Here is a 19558-nt window from a genome sequence, read left to right on the forward strand (position 1 = left end):
TCTCAATATGGGATTTGAGGAGCAAGAGAAGAGGGGAGGCACACTCTCATGTACTGAGAGCAGACTGCATGCAAGAAATTCCCAAACGGCATCAACTTTTACCCTTCCAACTTCCCTGCTGGGAACTTCTTCATTTCACAAAAGAGGGACAATTGGAATTCAACCAGTTTCAATAAATCACTTACCATGTTTCATATAAAGTAAAGACTAGGCCTAGTTTTAAAAATATATAATTTATATACCATAAAATCCACCCTTTTTTTTTAACAGTTCAGTGGTTTTTAGCATATTCTCAAGATTGTGCAACCATACCTACTGTCTAATTACAGATCATATAAATCATCTCAAAAAGAAACCTCATACCCATTAGCAGTTACTCCACTTCTGCCTCTTCCCTCAGCCACTGTCAACCACTAATCTACTTTATATCTCTATGGAATTGCGTATTTTGAACATTTCATGTAAATAGAGTCATGCAATATGTAGTCTTTGAGTCTGGATTATTCACTTGGTATAATATTTTCAAAGCTCATCCATGTGTACATGCATCACTACTTTATTACTAATTTTAGTTGAATAATATTCCATTATGTAAGTATACCACATCTAATTTATATATTCACCAATAGATGGATATTTGGGTTGTTTCTACCAGTTTGACTCTTATGAATAGTACTACTATGAACATTTATGTATAAATTTTTGTATCAACATCTATTCCATTTTTCTTGCATATATACCTAGGAATGGAATTACTGGGTCATATGTATAACTCTTTGAGGAACTCTATGTCTTTGAGGAGCTCGCTGTCTAACTCTCTAAGGAACTGACAATAGACCTAGTTTTGTACCAATGCTTCCTTCTCAGCCCATCAGTTATCAAAACTCCTCTTCATACTTTGTTGAACATTCTAAACATCTGGGGAACTTAAAAATATTCCAAAGCTCAGGTGTGTCTCTTCAAGGTATTCTAACATAATTGGTGTAAAGTAGGGCTCGAACACAGATTTTTATTCAAATTTATAATATTTATAATATAATATTTATATTATGAATTAATTGCATAGGGAGCCAAGGTTTAGAACCATCTCATTCTGTATATGTGTATTCTATGTCTATGGACCTTTCAGGTGAATTCCATCTCTCTACTGTAGATAAAAAGAAATAACCAGCTAAACCAGTCTCTGCATGCATTTTCCATGTCTTGGTCACATTCTATTTTAAGAGTAAAGATGAATAAATCCCTGACAGGGAATTAAATTTGCCTTTGAAGCATGGTAAGGCCAGCCTCTTGGTGCCTTGTGTACTTCCATGGAAGTAAGTCTCTTCCTCTTCCCTTTCTTTTTCTCTTCTCTTTTCTCCTCCTCCTCCTCCTTCTCCTCCTTCTGGTACTGGGTGTTGAATCTAGGGGAATTTTACCACTGAGCTACTTTCACAGTCCTTTTATTAATTTATTTTTTGAGACAGTATCTTGCTAAGGTGCTGAGGCTGACATCAAAACTGTGATCCTCCTGTCTCAGCCTCCCTAGTAGCTGGGATTATAGGTAGGCACAACCATGATTCTCATCCCCCTTTTTGACTTATCACCATGTCATTATCCTTTCAACAACCCTCTAAAGTAGTGATAGTCATGATCATAATTTTATTGATAAAACCATCATTAAAGTCAGAGAGCTTGAGCATCATGCCTAAGGTGCTCAAAAGATGAGGCTGGGATCCAAATAGAGCATCTAACTCTAGAGTCCTCAGTCTGAATCAATCTGTAATATTAACTGTATTCTAATAAACAGCTTTCTATGGTTTGGATATGATTTAGGTGAGGTTCCTATGTTACAAGCTTGGTCTTCATTGTGGGGCTATTGGAGCTGATAGAACCTTTAAGAGATAGGTCGTAATGACAGGTCTATAGGCCCTTGAGAGTGCTTCTTTAGAAGGGAATACTGGTCTCCTGGTGTTAGTTTTCACAAGAGCAAGTTGGTGTCAAAGTCTGAACTTGATCCCTGATCTTTCTCTGTTTTTTTTTCTTTTGGTGATGTGATTTGTTCCATCCACCATGAGGTCCTCACCAGAGTCAACCTGATTTTAGTGCTATGCCCTTGAACGTCCAGGTCTATGAGCAAAATAAACAACCTTTCCTTTTATAAAATTAGCCTGATTCAGGAATTTTTTTGCTATAGTAATACAAAATTAAGTAATATACAACTTCAACAATAATGGAAAATATTTCTTCATCTGAATTATTACAAAAATTTCCCCAAGCACAATACACTATATGGCCAAAACCAAGGCAAAACATTATGGCAAAAAAATGAAAAAGAAACTTGAGATTTGGCCAGAGGCACCAAGAAAATAAGTATATTTCAGATGCACTGAGTTTCAAACTTATATTTGGAACCTGACTCTGGAACACAAGATATATTTTCTCTGTGCCCATTAAAGACATACTTCATGTTTCTTTTCTGCTCTGAGAATAGGAATTCTAATAATGTATCATACATGATAATATCACCTGCCCGAGGAGTCTAGAAGGAGTTTTGAAGGTTGAAAATCTTGCTAAAAGTTTACCAGCACAGTGTAGCCTGGACTGCTATCTCCTCCTACCAACCAAACAGTATCAGTTTCAAGACCGTCTCTCAGTAGCCTCTGGTTTTATTTAATTTGCTGCACTTGGAATTTGATAAGTTTCTGGCTAGCTTTCACATTCTTTTGCATCTTTGTAATTCGCATATTATCTTTCAGCTTTCAGTTCTTCAAATCTTCTTGTTACTCCTGAAGAAAAGCTGCTTTAGTGTTTTATCAATTTAACGCCTCGAAAACAGAGTCAAACACAGGGATGCACCCTTACTCAGAAAAGCCATCATGGTTCAGAAACTCTTCAATGTCTGACATTTTGTGAGGTCCAGTTTTGTCCATGGGATCAGTAGGGTCATACAGATGACAGAGAGTGTTCCTGCTCTACAGGAGCTCACATTTTTGTGGGAAAGACAGACAACTGGCAATCAGAAAATAATGTAAGCATCCCAACAGAGGTACACTATATAGTTCTAAGCCCATGACTGAGACAATTTACACCTGTAGCACAGGCCAAGGGAGACTTTTTACTGGAGGCTAGGGATATGATAAGTAAAGAAGAGGGACAGCAACATTCCAGGCAGCAAGAGAGCATCCCTAAACCATCAGTTGTAAGAGTGAATGAGATTTGAGCATTGTGGGATATGGAGTGAAGATACACAAAAGTGGCTGACCCTTATATAGTCTTACTATGAGCCATTCGGAGTTCTTTCTGCTTAATAACACCCATTAATCTATTTACTCATTTTAGAAGTGAGGGAACTAAGGCAGAGTTCCCATAAAGGATTGCTGAGGGCCATTGCCAAGTAGGAATGACGCATCGATATTTCCTTGCCAGCATACCCCATGTTAAATGGACTTGCCTTGGAAATTTGCTGTGACCTTGCATGTGTGTTTGAGAAAGGTGACCCTGCTCAATGACCAGGGTGGATCCAGGTTTTAGGAAGTATCCGGGTTTAAGATAATTTGGTTTTAAGGCGTTCCCGGTTTAAGACAATAGGGGTTTTAGGGAAGCTGGAGGTTGAAGATTATTGCTGCTGGGATTAGGGTGTTCTTGCTGTTTGTTCCCCTTGAGTTCTCGTGAGATTCAAAGGGGATATTGGAAAAAAAGCCTCCTGGAGTAGGTGAATTGGGCGGCAGCAGAACTGGGATTTCCCGAGAACGTGTGTGGAGGCCGGTGTGAGTTCAAGAATAAAGAATTGCTGTTTGAATCTACAAGGTGTGTGGTGGCTCGTGATCTTGTGCCCAGCCAAGACATTGGCAAAGGATGAAGCTAGGGATCCAAATTCAGGTAGCTAAATTCCAGAGTTTAATTCTACCAAGGTGAGGTGAAAAGCACACATCAGATCATGAAGTACTGGCAGTTCATTCCATTCATTCATTCATTTGTTCATTAATTTATTCAACACATATTCATTAAATGCTGCTATATGCCAGGCCTGATGATAGGCTTGAGGACAAAAGGGACAAAGCCCTTGAATTCTACCCTCAATGTAATGGTGTGGACAGGGAAATAGGCAGTCTACCATTTGGTTAATATGTAAATAGAATAATAAAACATGGGTTCTGCCTTTTGGTTGCTCCAGAGTCTGACAGGAGGGAATGTTTTAAGAGCAAGAAATATTCCAGCAAATAAATTCACTCAAAATCATGGAAAGAAAACTTAGGCTCAGCCTTGAACCTAACAAATGTAAATCTCATAATGCATAATTAGGTAAAGATTGGTAAGGAATAGGGTGTTGCAAAAAGAAGACAAAGGAATGCAGTTCAAAAATAGGTGATGCCAATGTAAAAGGAATGTAAATTTATATAAAGAGTTAAACAGAGCTGGAGGGCAAGGCAAGTATGCTGGCAATATAATGGCATCTGAGGCACTGTGAATCTCACTTGGGTCTCTATCCAAACCTATCATGGATTCACTTGGGATATTTGAGGATGTTGTCAATGCATACTACCAGCTGGAGGCCAGACTTAATGAGCTCTCTGGCTGACCAAGAGACACACCGACCTAAAGAAATATAATTATGAATTGTTCTGTGAATGGACCCAATTCATATATTCTGGCTTCAAATGATAACAACTTCAGCAGACTGGGCACAAAACACATGATCTCATTAGCTCCCAACAGACTGACTTGCCCCAAAATGAACCCCCTTCACCTCCCCTGCTTCCTCCAAAACTTGACAGTGATAGGAGAGAGGAAACTACAAGTCTTAGAAAGCTTTCCTCTTAAAAAATAATGAACTTTTCAAGACTCCTTCTTGAACTTAAGCTGGGACAACACTTTGGGAAACTCTTTCCAAAGCAGATTTTTCTGCTTGACCAAAGGTATAATTTTTCCTCCAGGAAGTTAAGGCACCTCATGCTGGTGTAATCGAGTTTCCCTGGGAAGAAGCTGCTGCCCCCTGGGTGGCCACTGCTGCTGAGAAATTAAACACAGATGTTTGGCGGGTCGCCCCCCCCCCCATGCATCCACTCTTTGTGTTTTTCCTCTTAGAGAGATGGGAACGGATTTAAGATGTCCTTAATGCTGAGCCTACAGACTTATCCATAACATGTCCATGCACTCTGTTATACAAATCCTGGAAACTAACTGGTTATCCAGAGAATCCTTCAGTCACCATCATCTTGTTTATCCCTTCTCCCAGCTATTGTCCCAGGCAATGGACATAAGAGTCTTACTAGAAGAATTGTCACAGAAAAACTCACAAATGTGTCAAATGTAGATTTTTAAGGCAGCATTCTTATTATTTTGGAAAACAAATATTAAGTTTTTAGCTTTTCATATGAAGGGGAAAAGAAAGGAAGGAGTTTGCTTCCCCAATATGATGCTATTAGGCCAAGATGATGGATATTGATTTCTAGTATATTCTCCCATTATTAATAATTCTTAAGAAATTATAAGAGGGAAAAAGAGTAGTCTAAAATTTTAAAAATTCCCCTTTACAAATATCCTTCTATCTTAAGAATATTTATTCCAGTCCCCTTCCAACTACTACATTCTTGATTTTTGCTCATTTATAACAAATATTTTTAAAAACAATTATCTGTATTCCTTGAGGCCAGTTTCTCTTTCCCCATGCATTTTTGGTGACTTTAATTTCTTTATCTTATGAAAAACTCCATTTACATGAAAACCTCCCCAACACAAAAATATTAGTTCTTTTTCTAGGCTAAATCTCATTTTATTGCCAGTCTTCCACTCTAACTTTAGAACCCTGTTCTAGTAAGCTTGTGCATAAATTCAAGCTGGCTTCCTTTACTAGCTCATCACTATATTTGTCTTTAAATAGGCCAATAAAATCATAGCAAAACACTGTCTACAACTTCATTCCACAGCACAAATATTAACCTATTGTCTGCTTTTATTTGCAGGCAGCAGTATTTCCTAATATCAACAAGCCTGTCTGAATCTGGTACTATGCCAAAAAAAAAAAAAAAAATCACAACGCACAATTAAAATACTGTGTTTCCACACATTTTACTCAGGGCTGATAAATAAAGTGTGTGTGCACGTGTGCTATGTACCCTGTAAGTACACAGACGTCACTCATTCTTCTTACACTTGTATAATTGTGTTCATTTAATGTGTTGCTTCCCTATATGATAATTGTAGGCTAGAGTTGTAGATTGATTTGCAAGTGTATTCACTCTCCAATGGTAAACCCTGCCAACAACTTTTGAATAATTATGGAGTAGGGAGAAGAATAAGTCAAAGCTTTAAAACCACCTTCCAAACATACAACTATTTCTCCCATCACCCTGTCCTTCTCCAGATATTGCCACATTTCTCTACTTCCTTTGACAACAGGAGTCCTTGCAAAGTGACATCATTACTCCCTGTTTCCAGCTTCCCACCTCCCAATCTCTGGAACCTCCCCTTTTCAAGTTGTTCCAGCCACTATTCACCCACACTGTTGTAATGAAGGTTCACTATCACACCCATGTTACTAAATCCAATGTCAATTCCCAGCCCTCATCACATGTGGCTCACTAGCAACATTTTACAAAGCTCATTTCTGTTCACTGAGAAATGCTTTCTAAACTTGGCTGCCAGTATACCATAGCATTCTCTTTTCCTTCTGTCCTTCTGGCTGCTGATTCTCAGGCTCCTCTCCCTAAATGCCTTTCTTTTTTATTAGTTTAAAAAAACTATAAATAAATAGAAGGAAGGCCATAGAGTAGAGGGAATGAAATAGGGGGAGAAAGAAGGGAAGGGTAAGAAGTAGTACTGTGGACTGTATAACTATAATGTAAAACTATAATACTCTAGTCGATCATAAAAAATAATTTTTTGTTCAATGTTTAATTGTAATAATGGTATTGGGGTCTATTTTTTAAAGTCTTCACCTGAAAAATATTCACACCTAAGCATTTATAGGTAAGATAATATTATTAATAAGATTGGATGTTTTTTGAGGGGTTGCTTTTAATTGAAAAATATTGTGTGTATTATACACAATATGATGTTTTGAAATAATGTATACATTGTGGAATGGTTAAATTGAGCAAATAAATATATGTATTACTAGAAAGTTGAGATGAAATTCATACAACATAAAATGAACCATTTTAAAGTGAAGAATTAGATAGTATTTAATAAATTCACAATAATGCATAGTCACCAATTAGGTGTAGTTCCAAAACATTTTCCTCACTCTGAAAGGAAACCCCATACCTAAAGAGAAGTCACCATTCTCTATTCTCTCCACCTAGCCCTGGTTACCACTAATCTGCTTTCTGTTTCTATGGATTTAACTATTCTGGACATTTCATATAAACAGAATCATACAGTATGTGAGTTCTTGTGCTCAACTTCTTTCACTTAGTATGATTTTGAGGTCTACCCTCATTGTAGCATCTGTCATTACTTCATTCTTTTATGGCTGGATAATTATCTATTGGACAGATAGACTACAATTTCTTTCATCTATTGTTGAACATTTGGGTCATTTACATCTTTTGGCCATTTATTGTGTCTCTGACCTTTTAATATCAGCAGCCTAGGGCTCAGTCCTCCCACCTTTTCTTTCTTATTTCCTTTCCACATCATTCTAGTAGATATGTTCCAGTCACATAATATTATGTAAGATCTGTATGCTATTTATCTCTAGCTCAGACCTCTTCTCCAAGCTCTATATTCATTTATAACTGCATAAGCATGTCAAATGCAACATGTCCAAAACAGTGCCTTTTTTTTTTCTGAAACAGTGTCTTGCTGTGTTGTCAAGGCTGGTCTTGAACTCCAGCTCAAGTGATCCTCCCATCTCAGACTCCCACATACCTAAGCTCCACATGCATGCTGCCAGGTCCAGTTTCAAAGTGATATTTTTTTATATTCTCCCGTCTGCTATTTGCTGCCAGTCTTGCTCCTCCCTGTCTTCCACATTTCAGTTAACGACAACTCCATCCATCTGTATGCTTTAGCCAAAGAACTTGGAGACACTCTTGACTTGTCCCATATTCACATTTGATCCTTCAGCAAATCCTATCATCTGTTCTCATCACCTCTGTTCTAACCCTCCCGTTCAAAACAACTGTGGCTCTCTTCTGATTTATCATAATGGTCCCTGACTGGTTTCTTTGCTTCTGCCAAGATCAGGTTATAAAACACAAAAAGAAAACATAACACACACACACACCCCCAAATCAATTCTCTGGGACTCATTTTTTGGGGGGATTTTTATTTGTTTGTTTGTTTTACAAATTGTTAACCTGCATCTGATTATATAAGGCTTCTTAGACAAAAGCACTGTGCCCTTCCAGGCTAACTTTAAGTCTATCCATTATCAGTTGGTAAGAGCATTCTCAACTGAATGGAAATATGAAAGAAATGACCTTGATTTATACATTTTCAAATGTGATTGTTTTCTGAATTTATTTTCCTTGCTTCCAACTCATATGGGAAAAAAATCAACAAAAATAAATTCTTTAGGTCCACTCTAAGGGAAAGAAACAAGTTCTTCTTTGTGAAGTTTTGATATTAGTCAACATTTATCTTTTCTAATATATTAACTAGCTATTGTCTCCCATTTCCCTGTTCAGCTTCTTCTATTCCATGTATATGAAACAGTTTCAAGCTACCTAAGTATTTTAAAAGGCAGCAAATAACTCTATTCAACCTCACTCACAAATAGAGGTAGACATAGCACCACTGGAAACTTAAAATTGGGGTTCAATTAGCATCAAGCTATTTTTTCTTGTCAAGTGTATAATTTTATACCATTATTATTTTCAAGAAAGCAAAATTTATGATGTAATATCATTGCCAACTTATTTCACCATAAAGCAGTGATTTTTCAACTGGAGGCATTTTTGTCTTCTGGGAGATATTTAGCAATATCTGTACACATTTTTTTTTGATTGTCAAATATAGTTGAGGAACTATTGGCATCTACTGAGTAGAGGCCAGGGATGATGCTAACCATTCTACAGAGCACAAGACAGACTCATAACAAAGAATTACCTGGTCCCAAATGTCAAGGGTGTCATGTTTGAGAAATTGCAATAATGTTCAAACATTTATCATTCTGTGGGACCATGGGGCGTAAGTCCAATTTAAAACGATTTAAATTTTATAAATCAAACTTTTCGTTTTTAGACTTTGGGTGCCTTTTATTGAAGACACAGCTTTTACATTCTCATTTCTGTAAATATTATATAAATTAACATATGTCACCTTTAATGTTACCTACTTAGAACTAAACTGATTTCTGGAACTACTCTGAGAAAGACTCACTAACAACTAATTTTCTCAAACATTGATCTGGCATCAAACAGAGGCCCTGGAGTTGAATAGAAAAGCATGAAGCAGCTGAGTGTGGTGATACATGATTGTAATCCCAGGACTTGGGAGACTGAGGCAGGAGGATCATAAATTTGAGGCCAGCCCCAGCAATTTAGTAGGACCCTGTCTCAATAAATAAATTAATTTAATTTAAAAAATGAAAAGAGCCAAGTGCATTGCATTTAGTAGGTATGGACTATATCTGGTGATTTATGGACTCCAATTCAAAATGTGCTTATAATTAAAGTTTCTGGATAGTTTAATGTCTATATTTATCAGCCTGATATAGTATTAAAATCCGTTTTTTGTATTCATTAAGGTCCTAAAATTTTGGTAAGTAAATCTGATGTGAGATGACTTAGAATGCTTTTATTCCAAAATACTTGAATCAGTCTTTCTCTCATCTCCTATTACATGTATAGGTATAATTATAGGGCATTGAAAATTGAAATACAAAATTGGAAATCCAATTTTAGCTGTATGAAAATTGTAAATCATATATATATATATATATAGTGTTCTCTTCCTTAAGAGGTTAACTAATATGTACCATTGGTCCACCTGCCTGTTTTGGTACCAGTACCATACTGTTTTTGTTACTATTGCTCTGTAGTACAGTTTGAAATCTGGTATCGCTATACCTCCAGATTCACACTTCCTGCTTAGAATTGCTTTTGCTATTCTGGGTCTTTTGTTTTTCCATATGAATTTCATGATAGCTTTATCTATTTCTACAAGAAATGCCGTTGGGATTTTGATTGGCATTGTGTTGAACCTGTAGAGAACTTTGGGTAATATCGCTATTTTGATGATGTTGGTTCTGCCTATCCATGAACAGGGTACATTTTTCCATCTTCTAAGATCTTCTATTTCTCTCTTTAGGGTTCTGTAGTTTTCATTGTATAAATCTTTCACCTCTTTTGTTAGGTTGATTCCCAAGTATTTTTTTTTTTTTGAGGATATTGCGAATGGGGTGGTTTTCCTCATTTCCATTTCAGAAGTTTTGTTGCTGATATACAGGAATGCCTTTGATTTATGCATGTTGATTTTATATCCTGCCACTTTGCTGAATTCATTTATTTGTTCTAGTAGTTTCTCTGTAGACCCTTTTGGGTCTTCTAGGTATAGGATCATGTCGTCTGCAAATAGTGATAATTTAAGTTCTTCTTTTCCTATTTTTATGCCTTTAATTTCTTTTGTCTGTCTAATTGCTCTGGCTAGTATTTCAAGGACTAAATTAAATAGAAGTGGTGATAGAGGGCATCCCTGTCTTGTTCCAGATTTTAGCGGGAATGCCTTCAGTTTTTCTCCATTTAGAATGATGCTAGCCTGAGGCTTAGCATAGATAGCTTTTACAATGTTGAGATAACTTCCTGTTATCCCTAGTTTTTCTAGTGTTTTGAACATAAAGGGATGCTGTACTTTGTTGAATGCTTTTTCTGCATCTATCGAGATGATCATATGGTTCTTATCTTTAAGTCTATTGACGTGGTGAATAACATTTATTGATTTCCATATATTGAAACAACCTTGCATCCCAGGGATGAATCCTACTTGATCATGGTGCACAATATTTTTGATATGCTTTTGTATTTGATTCGCCAGGATTTTATTGAGAATTTTTGCATCTAGGTTCATCAGAGATATTGGTCTGTAGTTTTCTTTCTTTGAAGTGTCTTTGTCTGGTTTCGGGATCAGGGTGATGTTGGCCTCATAGAAAAAGAAGGAGCTCTTCCAAATTCATTCTATTTCTTGAAATAGCTTGAAAAGTATTGGTATTAATTCTTCTTTGAAGGTTTTGTAAAACTCCACTGTATACCCATCTGGTCCAGGGCTTTTCTTGGTTGGCAGCACAATTCACAATAGCTAGACTCTGGAATCAACCTAGATGCCCTTCAATAGATGAATGGATAAAAAAAAATGTGGCATTTATACACAATGGAGTATTACGCAGCACTAAAAAATGACAAAATCATGGAATTTGCAGGGAAATGGATGGCATTAGAGCAGATTATGCTAAGTGAAGCTAGCCAATCCTTAAAAAACAAATGCCAAATGTCTTCTTTGATATAAAGAGAGCAACTAAGAACAGAACAGGGAGGAAGAGCATGAGGAAAAGATTAACATTAAACAGAGATGAGTGGGGGGAGAGAAAGGGAGAGAGAAGGGAAACTATATGGAAATGGAAGGAGACCCTCATTGTTACACAAAATCACATATAAGAGTTTGTGAGGGGAAAGGGGGGAAAAACAAAGGAGATAACTGAATAACAGCAGATGGGGTAGAGAGGGAAGATGAGAGGGAAGGGGAGGGGGGATAGTAGGGGATAGGAAAGGTAGCAGAATACAACAATTACTAATAGGGCATTATGTAAAAATGTGGATGTGTAACCGATGTGATTCTGCAACTTGTATTTGGGGTAAAAATGGGAGTTCATAACCCACTTGAATCAAATGTATGAAAGATGATATGTCAAGAGCTTTGTAATGTTTTGAACAACCAATAAAAAAAAGAAAAGAAAAGAGGTTAACTAAAGCATTAGCTTCCCAGAACGTGAATATTTGAAGGACTCTAAAGAATATCCAGTGCAACCACTCCCTTTTTATTACAAATGAGGAAAGAGGGCCTCCCAGAGGACATGAGACTTTTCCAAGGCCGTAGGACTGGTTAGTGGCCAATCCTGGACAAAAGCTCTGCTCTTCTGTTGGAATATTCTGGGATTTTTCCAACTGACTAATCTTTCTTTGCTCGACTTGTTTGGAATCAAACTTTCCAAGACTGCTGTGTAAAGTGTTAGCTAATTTATTGTGAGTCTATAAACTTGGTATAAGTCCCTAAGCAAGTTATTTATTTCCTTCCTTTTGTCTGAAATGCAAATCCTTCCAATAAGCAAACAGCCTAGTACTCTCTAAATTGAAAAGAATTATATTGTAGACTTAATAAATATAATAGGCAATGCATAATACTTAATATACAATATTGTGCAGGTAATGATTTTAGCTACAATGCGTTTTTGAAGAGTTTTATTGCTTTTGGTACAATTCTCTTTTCTTCCCAGAGTATCAACATTTTTGTCCCCAAAACAGTAAATAAACTATAAGAAGTGATTTGTCAACATTATTAATCTAGGCAGACATACTCACCAAGCTACTTAACACAAATTGTATTTGTATTATTGCATTATGAAACAAGTTTCATGTATACCATATTTTTTTGAGCCTTAAGAATTTTGCTTTGTTCTTACATCAAGCATGAGAGATGAACAGGTTAATGGCTGTTAGCCACATGTGCCATTTCCACATTTTGAAACATGATCACATTTAACCTTAATGTTGCACCAAAAGAATATTTCCTTGTTATAATCTTATTTGCAAGTATATTTTGAATATAATGCAACCATGATCCCTAAGAGGATTAAAAGTTGGTAAGGAAAATGGATCAGCAACAAAAAAAAGATAAAACAAACTTTTATAACATTATATTTTAGGTATAAAATCTATTTATGCATGAATCTATTTAGTATCCGTTTAATCTAATTAGTGGAATATTTTATCATTACCTGACTTTGGGGAGTGAATTGAAGTTGTTAAGCAAAAAATGAAGTTGAAAGCAATGGGAACTTATGCTTAAAATCAAGTAGGTAAACAGCCTCTCTACACTTATAATTCTATGAGTTACCTCTCCCTGTTCCCTAGTAGAATTAATTATTAGAACATTTAATTCCAGATCTTCATTTTTCCTTTGCCTATCTTCTTGCTATATCTTTTCCTGTAAGCTAGATACTAAAGTATTGTTATAGACACTTCAAAAATGCCTGGAGTCAGGCATGTGACTTTATTAGGAGACTCTGGCTAGAGCTTTTTGCAATGAAAACCAAATAATTCTGTATTCAAATGGAAATGGAAATATTTCATCTTGAATTATCTTTACAAGATGATTCCAGCTTTTACATATGAAAATAGCAGTTGAGATTTTTATCTGTGAATTTCTCAGAAGCTCCATTTTCAGACTATGTGGTCTATTTTAAACACACCATACGGATTATGTACTCTAAGAACTACTCTCAACTTAAAAAAAAAAAAAAAAACCTGTGCAAACACAAACCACCCAGCTCTAAAGTCCCAGCTGGCACTTCTGTTACCCATAAGTGCTCTTTTCTGTTTATGTTTCTTACACCCACGTGTATATATGTTTGCAGTTGGAATCCTTCACCCTTGTCTCTTAAAAATTCCTTGAGCGACAAGGCAGCTGAAAATGTGACTTTGCTCCATACCTTGCAGAATTGAAAAGGCCAACACGGCAGGAGAAGGCTGATGGGAGAATATGAGACCCCAAATCTTCCTTCCCCCTTTTTCCATCCGAATTCGCTTCTCTTATGTTTCATTTCCTTGAGGCCCAACTTTCTACTTTTGCTGATGCCACACAGTTTAGTGAACCACATTACCCAAAGGTGTTTGCTTTGCTGGCTGTTAATAAAGAGTCCCATGCAAAGAAGTCTTCCATAGCTAAAATGAGAAGTCAAAAGTTCTTAAAATATTTTATGCCCGGTGCTTTCCATGTTAATGTTCATTGTGAATATATTAGTCGGGACAGTAGAGTACAGTTCTTTTTTAATGTTATGGAACTCTTATTTTCCTCCTGAGTTTCTTACAGGATGAGTATGCCACAGAACTCATTTGGAGAAATAATAACGTTGGCAGCTAAAAGATCTAATTCTATATCCCAGTGCATGAGTCTATCAAGATCTAATTCTATATCCCAGTGCATGAGTCTCAAATAGGACATTCAGACTTCCCAAATGACTGCCAGGGAAGCTATTTTTAAATAAGTGGAGCCATTAGCACGTGTCAGGGCCCACCACACAAGTGGTTGCCAATTTCAGCTCTGATAATGGGCTCCCCTGTGACATAGTCACATTGTCACACATCTTGGAATGACAGCAATGATTTCAGGGATGATGGACTACATGACAGGCAATGCAGAAAGTAGATGGGACTTTTACCTGTGTTGTTAGGTTTTATAAATCACAAATAATAATTCTTTTGTCCTTTTTTCTTCCACTATATGATGACTACCCTGAGAGTGGGGACCAGGGTGTTCTCAGTTGTTGCTCTGAGCTTTAATACAGGGTCTGGCACATTTGTGTGCTCAATGTTTACAGTGAATCAATGAATTGGTGATCATCAGATCTGGAAAGGCAGCTAAATTCTCATATTTCTGCCTTCCTTTCTGCAATTCCAATTATCATTTTCACAAATGATCATGGGAATCTATAGGTATGGGAACCGGAGAGAACATCTGCTCTGTTGCTTTCCCCAGTCTGAAAGCTGCCTAGATTAGGTGAATGATAGACTCTCTTACCTTTATAAACTACAGTAAAAATGGCTTCAAGGCATCCTTACTACCCTGTTCCAGAGCTGAAGGACAGTCATTGCTAAGAAAATCAACTTCAATCACAGCTTCCACCTAGTATAACCATCCAAAAGTCATTTGAAGGATAATGGCCATATACCTAGATGTCAAGTCTAACCATACTTTGTACTAAATATTTTGGCAAAAACACCAAACAAAAAGATTTTTCTTGATGTGTGACCAGAGGAAGGGCATTCTCTGGAATCTAGTTTCCATTACCACTTTAAGAAAATGCATACAAATTCATACATGCACACATCTGTGTATGTACTTATATGTATGTACATGTGCTATCATTTGTCTAATATAGGTTTAATGCTAAAGCTGTTCTCATGTCCTCCATCTCCTATAAACTTTTGTGCATTCGATTAGCCATTGAATTATATTCATACAGTTCTTGATATGGCATTCATACCCACTGGGTCAGCTCCAAGTTACTACCATTAGTTTGGGCTTTCTTTTTCTTTCACTTAGACTATGCAGTAGGCTCCAAACTGATAGGGATATTTCCAAATACCCCATTCATTATGGCATTTGTGTGGTACTTTATGACTACTAAGATGTCTTCTAAAATATTATTTAATTCTTGAAACAATTCTATTACATCTGGGTGCATAAATGAGTCCACGGTGAATAGTGAACAATTACCTCAGAGTCCCACACTTAGTAATTTATCAACAAATTACGTTTCTCTCCATCTCTTCCCCACCCACCCCAATGGACCTTAGATATCTTTTAAAGTAAATTTTAAATTACTACTAAAAGGGAATTTATTAAGCAAGAAAAGATAGTTTGTCTTTATCATTAATAAATTTATAAATTTCCATTAGTAAAGTTATTGACTATTAAAATAGTAACCTAAGTATCTACTGATTAAAATTAAATACATCCTACTTAAAACTAGTTAATTGTGAAAAGAAAATTTCTTGAAGGGCATGTGAGAAGCAATATTTTACCTTGAAAAGATTCTGATATTTCCTAATTATTGGGATTTATTTGTAGGTCTTGCCATGTAGACTATATGCTGGGTATATACAATGTTTTTATCTATGTTTTTCTCACTGCTTAGGATGACTTTTCCCAGGGCTCCAACTTGCCAAACCCTGCCCAATCTCTAAGTCTCAGCTCATATGCCTTTTCCCTCCCCTACATCCTACCCTGGAGGTTGTTGTTTATAACTCCCTTAGAAGATTAATCAAATTCTAGCACAAATCATGGTTATCTAGGTACATATATTCCACCCTCAGAGAATCATTCATTCATTTACTGATTCAACAAATAAACTATCAGCATTGCTACCGTGCCAAGTACTCTTCTAGGCTCTGAAAAAAGAGGGAGGAATAAGAAATAAATTCTGTGTCCAGAGTGCAATCTTGTGCAAGCAGTTGCTATCTTTGTTATGTCATATATATCAACAAATAGTGCTGCTGTGTTTGGTCCAGCAAACCTAACAGCAGACTCTAGTTTACAGAGTGCTGTCTATTCTGCTGCCTTTCTAGGGTAGCCCAAGACTGTAAATCCATCAGGAAGAAACCCTGCATTTAAGCCTTGCATTTAGCATCTGATAGCTGACTGCACTTCAAATAGAATGGTCCTTCTATTGAGAAAGAGGTATCCCTTACATGAGCCCAGCATTCCATGAACCAGTGAAAGAAAGCGATGTTTAAACATGCCACTTCCCACTGGATTCCTCTCTTAATTAATTATGTAGCGCAGAGTAGTAACATTACTGGAGAAATTTGTCACAGAGTTCTTTTCCACTAATGAACTAATTAGAACTTCTTTTTCATATTTTAATTTATATATGAGAGTGAGTTAATTTTACAAAGTGTACTGATTCATTGGGGATGAGAAGTGTCCATGGCATCCTTGAACAGTTCAAAATGATTGTTTGAGTGCTTGATGCTAACTCTAATTATCAGTTCATCATTTAAATAACCAACCCTTATGAGGCCCTCTTTCCACAGCCAGTGAAAACCTGTGCAAATAAATTAATATTGGAACAAAGAAGAAAACAACTTTCAGTAGACTCTGGAAATAACAAACTCCATCATTACTTTATGATGGAGTTCTTTCAAATAAGGATTTGAAACATCTTACAAATGAGTACATCATAAATTCCAAATAAAAACAGGAAGTTGAGGGCTGGGGTTGTGGCTCAGCAATAGAGCTCTCACCTCACATATGTGAGGCCCTAGGTTCTATCCTCAGCACCACATAAACATAAATAAATAAAAGATATTGTGTTCAATTACAACTAAAAAGTAAATATTAAAAAAAAAAACAAAAATGGGAAATTGAGGATTTGGAATAAAGTATATAGCAAATGTACACTGATACATTAAATGGAACTAAACAATGTTTAACCCCAAGCTTCCTCTTGGCCAAAGCAAAAGGACCACTGCCTTCTAACTGAGATCTTGTTAACAGAATGGATCACTTACATGTGTCTTCTCCTTGGCTAACCTCCTCAATTGAAGATTGTATGGTAGTTTCATTCATTTGTTAAACTAGATTCCCCTTTCCAATTGGAGGTCCAGGCTACTATATTAAATGTTACCAAATTTCCACTGTACTTGAAGACGATATTGTGTTCATAGCCAATAACTGCAACATCTGCCTTACCTCTTGATTCCCTATAATCCATTCATCTGACAAGAGTAAGAGTGATGTCTTGCAGACACAAACCAGAGCAGTTCTCTCACTCACCCTCCTCCTGAGACTTTCCAACACGTTTAACATCAAGTCTAGACTCCTGTACCCTGACCCACATGTCCCTACAAGCTCTGGCCACTGCTTCAGTTCCCACCTACCTTCTCCTTTTTCCATTCTGCTTTGAACACTGTGGTCACTTCTCCATTTCTGGAACACATCAAACTCATTTCCTCCTCTAGGTATTAGCTCTCGCTTTTTCCTCTGCCGGGAAAGCGCTTCTCCTGATTTTCACATGTCATACTGTCTCATTTATTCAGATCCAATGCAAATATTCAACTTTCAAAAAGGGCTACCTTGATGACAGCAGAACCAGTCTTCACATCACTTTTTAATCACATTACTGGTCTTTCCTCACCTCCCTTACCATGAGATTATGCTGGAGCCTATCTTTGTTTGCTTTTTTTCTGTGTCATCACACTAATACATAATAAACCCACAGTAAAGAGATACATAGTTTGTTGCCCTTTCCCTTCCCCCAGATTTGTATGACCCATAGTGGCAATGAGCAAATCAATAAAGAAAATATATATTATAAATTGATTCTATTATAAAATGAATAAAAGAAAAAATGTAAACAGAAACAGCTAATTCCCTTACTGAATTATTTGGTTAATATCCATATAGTTTGAATCAGCATATTCATTTAATGCAGGAGCTAATGAACTTTTGATAAAGGTTAAAGAGTAAATATTTTAGGCTCTGTGGGCCATGTGGTCTCTGTCTCAACTACTTAACTCTGTCATAGCACAAAGGTAGCAACACACAATATGTTGTAAACAAATAGATGTGTCTGTGCTTCAATAAAGCCTTATCTTTTAAAAAAGTCACTGTCAGACTTGGCCCTTAGGCCATACCTTAACAACTGCATAAATTACAGGATGTATCAGGAAATGACAGTTGCTGTTAAAAGCAAAAACAAACAGAAATTTTTGAGGTTGAAAATTTCCAGAACACCAGAGTACAGATTTATGTGTAAAAAATGAAACCATTATGAAAAATAACAAAAGAAAACTAAATAGCATCAATGTCAATGACCATATCATAGTTTAGTTCATGCTCAACAGGTTTCACAACATGACTGTGAAAAGATGACCCTCTCTAGAAGATATTGATGAGATCACATTTGGAAAAATGTAGGCAGATCCAGCCACTTAATTAAGGAGAAAATGATGAAACAGCTCCCATCCCTTACAACCGGAAAGCACTCATAGTCACTGGCCTGCATTCGAAGGCACACAGCCAGAAAGGCGGCCTAGGAAGCCAACATTTGAAGAATGGTTGAAAAGGCCACAAGATACATAACAGGGTGTGATAAGACAGAGAACACATAAAGGTGTTGATGGAAGAACACTGCACATATAATAGATGAAGAGGTATATACTCTTTATTCCATGCAAAGATTTGAAGATATAAGTAAAATGAAATTCAGAAAATATATATATTTACTCCAAATTTTCCTACCTATATCTAGAATAAAACTAGTAATACCTATTCTTTTACCTTTATTGATTTTTTAAAAAAAATAAATGACAGCAGAATGCATTACAATTCTTATTACATGTATAAGGATGGTGGAATATGATAGACATCATCATCCAAAGTACAAGTATGAAGACACGAATTGGTTTCAATAACTAGTCTTTTAAAGTCTTTTCCACTGATTCCAGAAATGTTCCCCAAAATATAAGTATTTACATTTATTTAACATTTTATAGTTTCTAAGATACATTTGGACACTCCATACCAATTTGATCATTGAGACAGAGAAGAAAAATTTTATTATATAATTTTGTAGACAAAGAGAAGTTCCAAAATTGGCTATTAAGTGGTGGAAAAAGAGCTCAAGGGAGAAAAGCAGACATGAGATCAAATCTGATTTGGTTACTTACTAGCTAAAGAAAAAACTTTCTCTGAACATCTACATCTTCACAGACTCAAAGAATGTTATACTTGGAGAATATCTGGCTGTACATGAGATTTACCTGAAGTACTTTTTAGAAAATATAGCTATGGTTGGGCTCCACCATAGATAAATTAAATAAAGATTTCTGGGAGTGTAACTCAGATATCAACA

This window comes from Spermophilus citellus, assembly GCF_964194105.1.
Source record: "Spermophilus citellus genome assembly, chromosome: X".
Lineage (NCBI taxonomy): Eukaryota > Metazoa > Chordata > Mammalia > Rodentia > Sciuridae > Spermophilus > Spermophilus citellus.